Below are 12,228 nucleotides of genomic sequence, written 5' to 3' on the forward strand. Positions count from 1 at the left end.
GAACACCCCTACGATCTAGTCTAAGAAAATAACCAAAATCAAGTTAATAGAGCTTCTGAACAAGCCAGTCATTTTAGCCATGCACATGAAGCTGAAGCCACAAGCCCACGATGCCTTAATGGGGATCTGAATTTTTTATGATTTAAAATTAAGGAAATTATAAATTATTTAAGCAGATTAATGTTGTATGTTATTTGTAATTTATTTAATAAAAATATGATATTCATATAACATTAAATATAAATTAATTTTTACATTAATGATAGTAGAGAAATAAAAGGCAAAAATAAATATGTATTCTATTATAAAAATAAAATTAATTAAAATAATATTAAATAAGATTTTATTTAAATGACTTGAGACATTTTAGTTAGACTAACTATAAATGATGTGACATATCAAGTCTACGTAAAAATTTCTCTTACAAGTGTTGTCGACATTAAATATGAGTAACTCTTTTAATAAAAAATTAAAATTAATTTATTATGTTGTCAGGAATTTCATTCATTAGATCAAGTTCATTAGCATATAAATTATTGGAAAAAACTTACTCCTTCCGTTCAAAAATATATGATATTTTTAACTGAATCTCACTCTCTAATAAAGTAGTTATCTTTTTTTAACTAACCTTATCTTTTCATATCTATCCCTATTAAATAACCTACAATAAATATAAAGTTATTATCAATAGGGACACTTTTAAAAAAAAGATAATGATTACATCTTAAAAGAATAAAAATGCTTCTATTTTTTAACATTCAAATCCTTAAAAAATACCTTATATTTTTTAATGGAGGGAGTATATCCTTAGTTTTATATACTTAATATGTCTGTTTTCAACTAAATTATCAAGGCATATATCTTTTATAGATTATTTATTTTATAATAAATTTTTGATATTAATATTATGAACACATTAAAATTTATATATTATAATTTAATTATAATTTAATTGAATAAAAATATATTAAATATATAAAATTAGGTACATAAAGTTTTAGTCTTGCTCTGAATTGTTTTTGATTAAAACGGCGCGGAGGTACGTGGCCATGGAATTGTTGGATTTTCTCACCGGAAGTGCAGAGAGGTGGCGGCGTTGGGTTCAAAAAATCGAGATTGAACTCCTTTTAATATTATGCTCATAATTATTCCCTCCAAATAATATCTTTTAAAAGTCTTATTAATTTAAAATAATAATACATGATATTAAATTAGATTTTATAATTATTTAAAAACAATATATTAAAATTTTAATAGTTATTATTAAGATGGTTACATACAATATTTAATAAAGGTATAATTAAAAAGATGTGTTCCTCTAATCTTATGTTTAGAGTAGAGAGAGTATATTAAATGCTAGAATATTTATTTTTTAAAGTATATATATTTAATAAAAGTTAAAAATTTATTAAATTTTTATATAGAGTTAATAAGATTTAAATTTTTTTTGATAAAAATGTCAAAAGTAACTAAGATTGAAGAGAGTAAAGTTACATTTAACTTTTTTAAAAACTATAAAGTACCTCCTCCATTTCAATTTATAAAATACTTGTAATTTTAGAGAAAATCACACGAGATAGTAAAGCTTGTCAAATATATTTTATAACTCTATTTTTAAAAAATAAAAATTTAAATTATACTTTTAGTCCTTTAATTTTATATAAAATTTTAATTTAATTTTTTAATTTTGTAAAGTATTTTTTTGTCCCTTAACACTAACACCATTAGTTTAAAATAATTATTTTTGTGCCAATCATTATTATTTAAAAAAATTAAACTTAACATGTCATATTTGATAATATTTTATCAATATTTGAAGATTCAATGTAAAAATTTATTAGGATGAAACTAACAATGTAAGGGTTAAAAGATTAAAAAAATACTTTATAAAGTTAAGAGATTAAAATGAGATACTATATAAATTAGAAAACTAAATATATACTTTAGCCAAAACAAAAATAAACTTCAATAAATAGTTAAATACCTTTTATTTAATATTCTATTTATAAAAAATATTAAAGAGATAAAATAGAATAAAAATAATAATTTTAAAAAAATATGAAAAAGATAACGTTAAAAAATATTAATAATAAAATTTTATTTTTACAAAAAATATCTTATATTGATATGTTAAGTCCATATTCTAAATTGAGATCGAGAGAATTATTGTTAATCCCGACAGTGGTCTGAAAATATTATTAATTTATTAGCAGATTAGTAGATAGATTTTAGTACCATTCTCATTCCATTTACCCTCTTTTATTGTGAAAGTGATGCATCACGTTCATCCCCACTTTCTTTTAACCTCACTCTCCACCTCCCCTGTGCAACCCACGCGCGCTCTCTCTCTCTCTCTCTCTAGTTATCCTCCCCCCAAAACCTTGTTATTATTAGATCACTTTTAAGCTTTATAAAATCCAATTGATTGTAGTATTAATCTTTTTATTCAATATGTTTGAATTCTTTTTTTTCTTTTTAAGAATATTTGAGCTCTCGACCTTCCTCAAAGAAAATCAAATCCTCCCATTCCATTCAACCACAATTTGTCCTACTTATCTTTTCTCCAACATAAAAATCCATCTAATGACTAATATTGTGACGAAAGAGGCCAAAAATAATAATAATAACCACATTTTTAATGCACGAAGTCAAGAAAAATTAAAAATTATTTTTGATAAAAAGATATGTCCACATGAATAAAATCTTAAATTAAAATTGAGTTAACGAGAAATAATAATGTGATAAAAGATTTATATCACCTATTTTAAAATTTTACTTATAGTAATCATAGTTTTTACCTTTTTTTTTTTCCTTTTGGGTCAAGTACCCAGCACATTACCATTACCATTACCAATATAGTGAAAGGATTGTGGGCATGCAATTATTTTGAAAACTAGTCCATATAAAGCAATGGTTTTTGTTTTGGAGGGATTCAATCAAATTATAATATAGTGAAAGCACTTAATGCTTAAGTGACATTATTTGGACTTTGGGCACATGCACTGCACTAGGTTCTTTGAACGTGGCTCGGTATTATGAATTATTGTTCATTAGTAATTTAGTACATCTACATATTAAAAAAACTAATTAGCATTGGTGGCAGAATTTTCACATGAAAGAGTCTTAATCTGAGTTGATTCGAATTAATATGAGTTATGTTAAATCCTTTCAATTTAATGTGGGGCAAATTAAGGATATCCACTACAGGATTGTACAAAAGTTTAGTTATCCTATCCAACCTAGTGCAATCTAGACAAACTCAGTCAGCTTTGGTTAAGTAAAAAATTGGTTCGAAGGATCAAAGAAACCAAAAAGATTAGATTAACTTCTTGGGTTAGACCGGATAGGAGAGCAAGCTCTTAGACCATTTAGTTTGGTTCGATCCTATGAAATTATTTTAATATAATTTTAATTTTTTTAATATAGTTGAATAGTTTGGAGTTTGAACGCAATATTTTCTTTATTCACATTTCACTTTTATATTTAATATAATTTTGAATTAGTGTATTACTAAATTATTGTTGTAATGTAGATCAAACATGTTGTTGAATGTTGTTGTTGAAATTATGCATTTGAATCATAACTAAAATAATTGCTGCTGTTGTTGGAGATTGTTATAAATTTTTTATGATTATAAATATTTTTATTATCTTAATTGAGTTTATTAGATGGAATAAATTATCATCTCTTAAAAAAAAAGGCTAAATGAGTATTAGACTTCTCGGATCAATTTCCTAATCCTATAGGCCAATTTATGTCCTATTAATTTGCGGGTTATAATTAGATCAAACTAGATTACTAGTTACCTAATCTAGTCATTTTTATAAAAGATATCAAACTTTAAGTTAGATCAAAGTCTAGGTTTATTTAATATTTTGTGGAGCCTATGCTGCATGACTGGAAAAAAAGAAAAAAAAAAGAAAAAAGAAAACTTTATATGATAATATAATATATCAAAAGGGCAATTCTTTACTGGAATTATGACTTTGTCGCCCCCTCTATCACTTTAGTTTGTCCTGAGGGGACTAATCATGGCAATACAAATTAAAAAGTTAACGTGCTTTTGATTAATTTAATAATTAATGTTTCTGATAAATATACCATAACGGATTTTTCTTTTTGAGACAATTATATGGCCGCCTATGAATTTTCAACATCACTGTAGAATTTGCAAAGCACCTTACTATTCACAAGTTAACGGAAACTAAAGTTAGCATCTAGTGAGGTGGATTCATCTAACTTTGCCTCTATTCCACCGTTGACTTTTGATATATTGCAATGGAAGTTAAATGTTAAAAAAAAATTGTAAAACTTGTTTTTTTTTAATGAACATAAGGGTTTCAATTCCACATTGTTATCCATACCCTGTTTTGAATTGATTTTAGTGGAATCAATTTTTATATTGAGATGATGGTAAAAAATAAAACTTTATATCATAGAATGGCAGCCAAATACCTTATGAGAAAATTAATGTCAAATTAAAATCTCATCACAATTCAAGTACTCAAATTCAATACTCAACATCTTTTTATGTTTCGGCCTTGATTTTTTTTTAAAAAAAATCTTGATTTGATATTAACCTTCTTAGCAAGCTTTCTTTCCCCCTCCAAATCCTTATTGCCAATGAGAGCTTATCTCTTGCCTCAATACAAGTGGCATTTGTGGTGTCCCCTTTTCTTGGCTTTGGTTGGGTGAGGGGATGTTTGTAATTTTTTGTTTTCATGTTGATGGTATTTTTGTTAGTAGTGTGTTTGTTTAGTTAAATTTCAGAATTTTATCTATAATTTCTCTTGTCTTGGTGATGGCTTGATGAGATCTCAGCTGGTCCTTGATTTGGAATTTGTGGGTGTTTTGCTTCTATGAGTTCTCTTATGACAACCTCACAACAATCAATTCTGATTGATTCTTTGCCTATAAAAGGGGTGGGACCTTTGGGATGTTTTTTTGAATCCCCACCCTTACAATGGCATCGATATTGATGACAACATTTTTCTTTCTATGGATTTCAGATGATGTAGAAAATTTGTTGGCAAACTTGACAGTGGCGATTTTCCTTGATCTTGTTATTAGGGTTTGATTTGTGTTTTTTGGGTTGTTATTAGTTATATACCTTTTCATTGTTGGACCTTTGTTCATATGATTTGTTTTCTTTTTCTTTACCTTAAGAAAAGATCATCTTTTCTGGCAAAAAAAAAAAAAACTTTTTTGAAAGTTCCTTAGTTGTCATTTTTCCTTTTATGGAATTGAAAACCATATATGTTCATTACAAGGTTCCAATAAACACACTTACATGCACACCCACAATTTCAAACCTATGACCTCCTTCACAAGAGGAAAGGTTTCCCTCTTAGTAGAAAACAATGGTGTCATTTTTTTTTTGAGGGATTGCAATGCATTTGGCTTTTAAATTTTGAATCGGCTATTGATTTAATATTTGAAATTTAATTTTTACCAATCAAATTCTTAAAGTTGTATAACCATACAAAATTATATCACTTGTGTCTATAAGCCTCTTTCATTTAACCCCTTTTTATAACTCGTTCGACATTCTTTTTTTACTTGGACCTTACATCTCCTTCAAGCTATAAGAGCTAATTTTGTATGGTAGTAAAATTTTAAGAATTTAATTGATAAATATTAAATTTTAAAGACTAGATCAATGACTGAAACAAACATAAGAAACCAAAAATTTAATTATCCATTTATTTTATTTTATTTTAAATGATCACTTTTTAAGTAGTTAACATATTTTAATTTGATTTCATATTATATATCTTTTAAAATATGAAAAAGATTGTATAATAAAACCGGACGGTCGAGATTTATTAGCAAACAACCCTAGCCACCTTTTTCATTTTTACTTTTGAACCAGTATCATGTGTTTTTAAATTATTTTTTCTACTTATTTAAAATATAATAATTGAAGCGGGATGTCGACATTGACTATTATGGCCACTGAAAGAGTGTTGGAAAATGGAAACACAATGGATGGAGGTGGGTCAGGAGGACCCCTTAAAAGGGCGGCCACAATAAATATATTAATTTATTAATTATTAAATTAACCAATAATTTATTTTCTTTTAAAAAAATAATCCCTTTCGTACCACAAGAGCAGTTTTTCTAGAAGTGACATGAGACAATTCAGATTCCATGCACCATGCAGTGCTGCACCTGCATGCTCTTTTAATTAATCTAATAATTACTCTCCCTTTTTAAAAATATAAATTTTTTAAAATATAATTATTATTTTTTTTAAAATTATCTTTATTAATGATAACTTCATATTTATTATAAAATATTTAATAAAGTAAATATAGAAAGATAAAGTTAGTTAAAAAAATAGATAACTATTTTATTAAAGAGTAATATTTAATTAAAAATATTTATATTTTAAACGGAAGGATAATGATATTATCTTTTTAAGAATTTCTATATCAATCAACGTGTAAATTTAGAATTAAAAATGAGCTCGTTATTCACAAAGTTAAGGAAAATGGCACTCTTTTTATTTTATTTATTTATTTGCAGTAATTTGTTATTCTTTTAATATTTCTTACTAAATTGTTGTTTATGCAACTTTTCTTTTATATTTTCTCAATATTTCTTTACTTTTTTTATAGGATTTAAGTGTAAGGGCAGATAAGTATAATTTACAAATAAAAAATCTAAATGAGTGAGGTTCTAAAAGCTCATTAACATCTTTACATGCAAAAAAAAAAAATATACATAAACTTATAGCTAATATCTATTAATGAGATGTTCCGATGAGATTTGAGGCAATAAATCTTACCTCATTTTAGTTTTTCCTTTTGCCAAAACTTATCTAATTCATAAGATACTTTTAAACAAAAATTACACATACTAATAAAACTCATTAAAATATACTTTATAATTTTTATTTTTAAAAAAATTTAAAATTTAAAAGATGTCTTGTTTTAATACTTAATGTGTGCAAGAATATAAAAAGGGAGAGAATAAAATGATGAGGATAATATTAAAAATGTATCATTAATGAAATTTTATTTTTTTCAAAGTATCTTATTATCTTTGTCCAAAATTATAAAATTGATTTGGAAGTATTTTGCTGTCTCAACAAATATAAGACAATGTGAGGAAAATAAAGATTTTAATGATGCTTTTATAATATTACTTTTAAGTGGAGATAAAATTAAAATAATATTATAGTAATAATGAAAGTTTATAATTTTTTTTGAAAAAGTAAATTTGTAATTTCATTATTAAACTTTATTGGAATATGACTTTTATCTCCATTATCTCCTAATTTGCATATAAAATTCCTCCCAAAAAAATTATTACATTGGAATGAAAGAGTATCATACAATACTTGTACTACTGTGAAAAATGTGATAAATGAATGGCATTGGCAATATTTTGTTCTCAGCCATTAATGCTGATATCCAAAGGAAATGGCCACTAAGGCTAGTGGAAGCACAATGACTGGTGACCTATGAAAAGTAGTAAATATTTACTTTTAAATACTAAGTAAATTGAACTGTTTGTGTATTCAATTAATAATCAATTCTCTTTTGGCCCCAAGAGGGGAAAAAAAAAGGAACACCTTTTTTTGAGACTAAATGAAAGATATTCATATTTTGTATTAAGAGTTTTATAATTTCATAAGTACATGTGTGTGTGTGAAATCATCAACATACTTTACATAATATTAGACTAATGTAAGTGTCAATTGGATCTAAAATTAAAAGATTAACAAGATAATTTAATAAAACATAAAAAGACTAAATCAATAAAAATTAAATTTAAGGCATCAAATCAATAATTGAAACCAAACTTGAAGAACTAAAAATTCATTATCGCAGTTGCAAAATATGCAAGGAGTTGTTATCTATTTTGGGATATTTCGGCCATGGAGTTTTTGAAGATCGTACACCTTTAATTTAGCAACTGTACTTCCTCAAGAAAATACTCCCTTCTAGCCTATTTAAAGCATGAAAAAATAATTTTTGATTCTATTTACTCTTTTTATTTTTATATATAAGATATTTTTAATCAAATGACGCAAATCAATAAAAGTTAGTTATTTTTGCCCCTAATTATTGTAATAAAAATGAATATCTTTTTTTAAAGTAAATTAATGAGAGTACTTGTCTTTTTTCCTTTTTAATTTTAATAAGGGTATAATAGTCCATTTATTAAAACAAATGCAACAACTCCTATATTTAGAGATAAAAAATTTTAAAAGATTTTTATATATAGGGATGGAGGAATTAGCATGTTATGACTTTTTTATTACAAGTTTTCTCATTTACTTTGTTGTTGAGAGAGAATATAGATGTGGTATTTTTCTTTATATTTAATTATTATATAGGGAGAACTTTTTTTAGCTAATTTTCAAAAATACTATATTTGATCTCTAATTTAAAGTATATCTCTTTTCTTGGAACATCAAGTATTCTTCGCCCTGCCCTGCATCAAAAGGAAAAAAACAACTTAACACGCTCAAACTAATCCAGATTGAATTGAGATAAGACTTTTCCAAGTAAAAACTCTGCTATCAATTGAGTTGCATTTTTAGAACTTCAACTTAAGATCTCTGATTAAAAAGGTTAAATAGGTCTCTCATTTTACTAAAAATTTAAAATCATTTTTTGCAGTAGAGGAGTAATGATATGGGACTGAAGCATGAAACGAAAGAAAGAGACATGAGATAATTCAGATTCCATACGATACAAACCATCCATTTACTCCATGCAATTCTGCATGTGAGTGGTTCCCTTCTACCCTTCCTTGCTTCTCTATTTCTCTGTCAACAATATGTGTACATATATGTGTGTTTAATAAATATTAATTTAAAAAATTGAACAAAAAAGGGGCCAGCATGTGTGAAAAACAAACACAGGTCGCTTAATTCAACTACTCATACAAATAAAATAAAATAAAAAGATAGTTTATGCATCTTGTTCATTTAATATTTTATTTATTGAGAAGTTTAATTTAAAAATAATACTAAATTTCAATATTGATGACATAAATATCCTTGTTATAGTAGTTTCAAGGGTTTTGATTATGTAATGTATTTGATATGTAATAATACAATGCATGCATGATCACATGTTAAGTTGGAGTGCTTCGTAACACATACAGCATATTCTACCACATGTATTACTATATTTTATTCATCGAAAGTTTCCTTTATATGTAAAACTTAAAACTTTATAGGATTCTACTACTTGTATTACTATATGTTATTCATTGAAATGTATCCATATGACTAATTAAAAATTTTAAAAAGAAGATTAATTATATGTTCATTATTGTATAAAAATTACTTGTCATTTTTCTAAAATAATACTCCTCTTTAAATGATGGTATAAATGTGAGAGATAAATATGTGAAAAAAACAGCGAATTTAATCCGGGCAATGTGGGAAAATGTTAAGTGAGATAGATACCGAGATTAAGGTCTTATATTTAGGATCAAAATAAATCTCTTAACTAGATCTTATATTAAGATAAGAAGGGTAATATATTTCATTGTAATAATCGTTGGCCTTTTTTTTTTTTTTGGCAAAACCATATATAGACTCTTGATTCTTACTATCTCGCTAATTATTTGTTTTAACTGATTTTGATTTTCAAGAATAAAAGAAGAAAAACAAAAAAAGTTGATCATTCAATAGCATGTAAATCCAATCAATTCGAGGTTCAAGTTGGCCTAACTTTTGCGGACCCATCCAATGATGTTGATATAGAATTGAATATCGATGATGATGATGGTGATGGCTTGTGTAAGTGGGTCATGGTGTACTATCACAGAGGTTAGGGCTTTATCACTGGTGATAAATGCGCATACATATGAGCAATTGAGCATAGTTAAATGGGATATTCCATTATTTACAGTTAAATATCCCGCTGGTTACTTGCATCAACTGACAAAGGATTAATATTTTAATACTTGGTTTAATCAAATTTTCAAGTTTAGTTTTGGATATACTATAGTAATTAAGTTGATCTTTACATAAGGAATATTTGAGAGAAATATTTTTTGTTTGGGGAGATTATTAGATTTCTTATATTAAATATGTTTAAAAATAGTATACTTCATCAAAATATTTAAACTATTTGATTAAATACTTTTTAAGTTTGTATACTTGTGATCTATTTTTTTATTTTTAAATGTAAATTTTTTTATATTTTAATATTCTCCCTGTTATTATTATTATTTTTTTATTTTTTTCTTCATTTCGCCTGGACTTGCACTTTTTGTTTTGTTTGAGAGACTTCAGCTTTATTTAATTTTTCTTCTTCTCCTTCTCTCTTTCTTATCTTCTTTTTTTTAATCTCTTGTTGTTTCTTTTTTTATCTCTCATTCTCTCTCTCTATTTTTTTGATCACCGATAGAATGACTTTAATATCATATTAAATTTTTTATATTAAAATATATTTAAAGATAATATACTCTGCCAAAATAGTTTAAAATTACTTGGTTATATATTTTTTAAGTTTATATACTTATGATTTATCTTTTAATTTTTGTATAGAACTTTTTTATGTTCTAATAAGAATAATGTTGAAATCTTATATAAGAAATTAATCACTACAAATTTTATAAATAATTGAACTAAGCTCATTAGCAAAACAAATTTGTGTTGTCGATGACCTTGTATTGTTAATGATATTAATTCAATTATTAATAGATCTTGGGGACACCGTTTACGGCTCGTGCGTGATTGGTTCCATTTGTTAACCTTCTTTTGCAATTTGCACCAAGCAAGGTTCCATTGCATGTACTTATTTCCCCACTTTTCTCTTTATTCCTTTCCATTTTTGAACCTACTATATTAATCATTTAACATTTAATTCCATGTAGTCATGAAATTATAAAGGTTAATCTCAGGTCAATTTAATAATTTACAGTAAAGTCAAATATAATTTTAAAGAAAGTATTAAATTCTCAATACTGATAATCATCTTAAATCATATATATATATGTGTGTTGTGTGTGTGTGTGGTGGCTTAAACATCAGAATAAATTGGGCAGCAACTAATCATGTCATATATATTGTCATCAATGTAAGGTTTTTCCATGTATTTTTAAAAGTGATAGCTCAACTCATTTTCAGATTCCGTATAATAATATTAAACATGATCTCTATCCAGAGATAAATTTTAAAATTTGATATTTATTACTTGAAAAATATTTTAGCATGGTTAAAGATGAAGCTGGTATTTAGACTGGACGTCATCAAATGAGCAAGGACAGCTAAAATACATTTATATCAGGGAATATACAATAAACAATGAGAAAATTTAATAATAATATAAGATGATTGTAAAATTTTATAAGTCAATATTACAGTTAAAAAAAAATTCTATTATGAAGTTTTCATTTAAATATAAGTATACATCCTTTCATGGTCTTTTACATACTCCTTTCACTCTCTAGTACAAGTAAAGTTAACTAATTTTGTATTTATTAAGAATTCTAGTTATATCTTTAAAGTGGTTGAAAATGTAACTTTAAAATTTTATCATATTTTGCAATTAATAACAGTGATAATTATGTTCTATGTGTTTAAAAGATAGTGAATAAATAAGAGGTAAAATTTTAAAAAAATGATTGCTCTAATATTAAGGATAATTTTTTTAAAAAAAGTGCTTTATATAAGAATTAGAAGGAGTACTTTAGTTGTAAACACTGCCTTAAACAACTTTTATTACTTGGGGAATAATTTTCCTTTTTGACTTTTTATTTTTAATTCAAAACATTTTTTATAATTATTTTAAATAAATGCAGTGCCAACAAATCCACAAATGTCTCCCGTGTTATTGAACAGAACCCATGGAATTGGAAAGGCGGTTCCATGATAGTGATTTAATGTGATTAAAAGTGAAATTATTAACATAAATAAACGATTGAGAATCAATAATACCTGCACATTTTTTAGTAGAGCGACAAAAATACCCATTAAATGGTTGGTGAAGAGCAAGCATTAGCATAAAGTGAAAAAATGGAAAAATATTTAATTTGTTACCAAAGTTTGGCATGAAAGTGACCAAGTCGTTAACTTGCCACAACGTCTATTAATTTTTTATGTTAATGCTTATTGTGCTTATCATTTGTCAATAATTGCTGACATGAACTAAAAGTAATAAATACTCCACAATGTGATTACCTAGGAGCATGATAAGCCTAAGTGAGAAATTGATAGAAGTATCCATAGCGTTAATTTAATAGGTGCACTACTAG

Source organism: Prosopis cineraria, unplaced genomic scaffold (genome assembly GCF_029017545.1).
Source record: "Prosopis cineraria cultivar Desert tree isolate PC_DT_omini unplaced genomic scaffold, ASM2901754v1 PC12, whole genome shotgun sequence".
NCBI classification, from domain to species: domain Eukaryota; kingdom Viridiplantae; phylum Streptophyta; class Magnoliopsida; order Fabales; family Fabaceae; genus Prosopis; species Prosopis cineraria.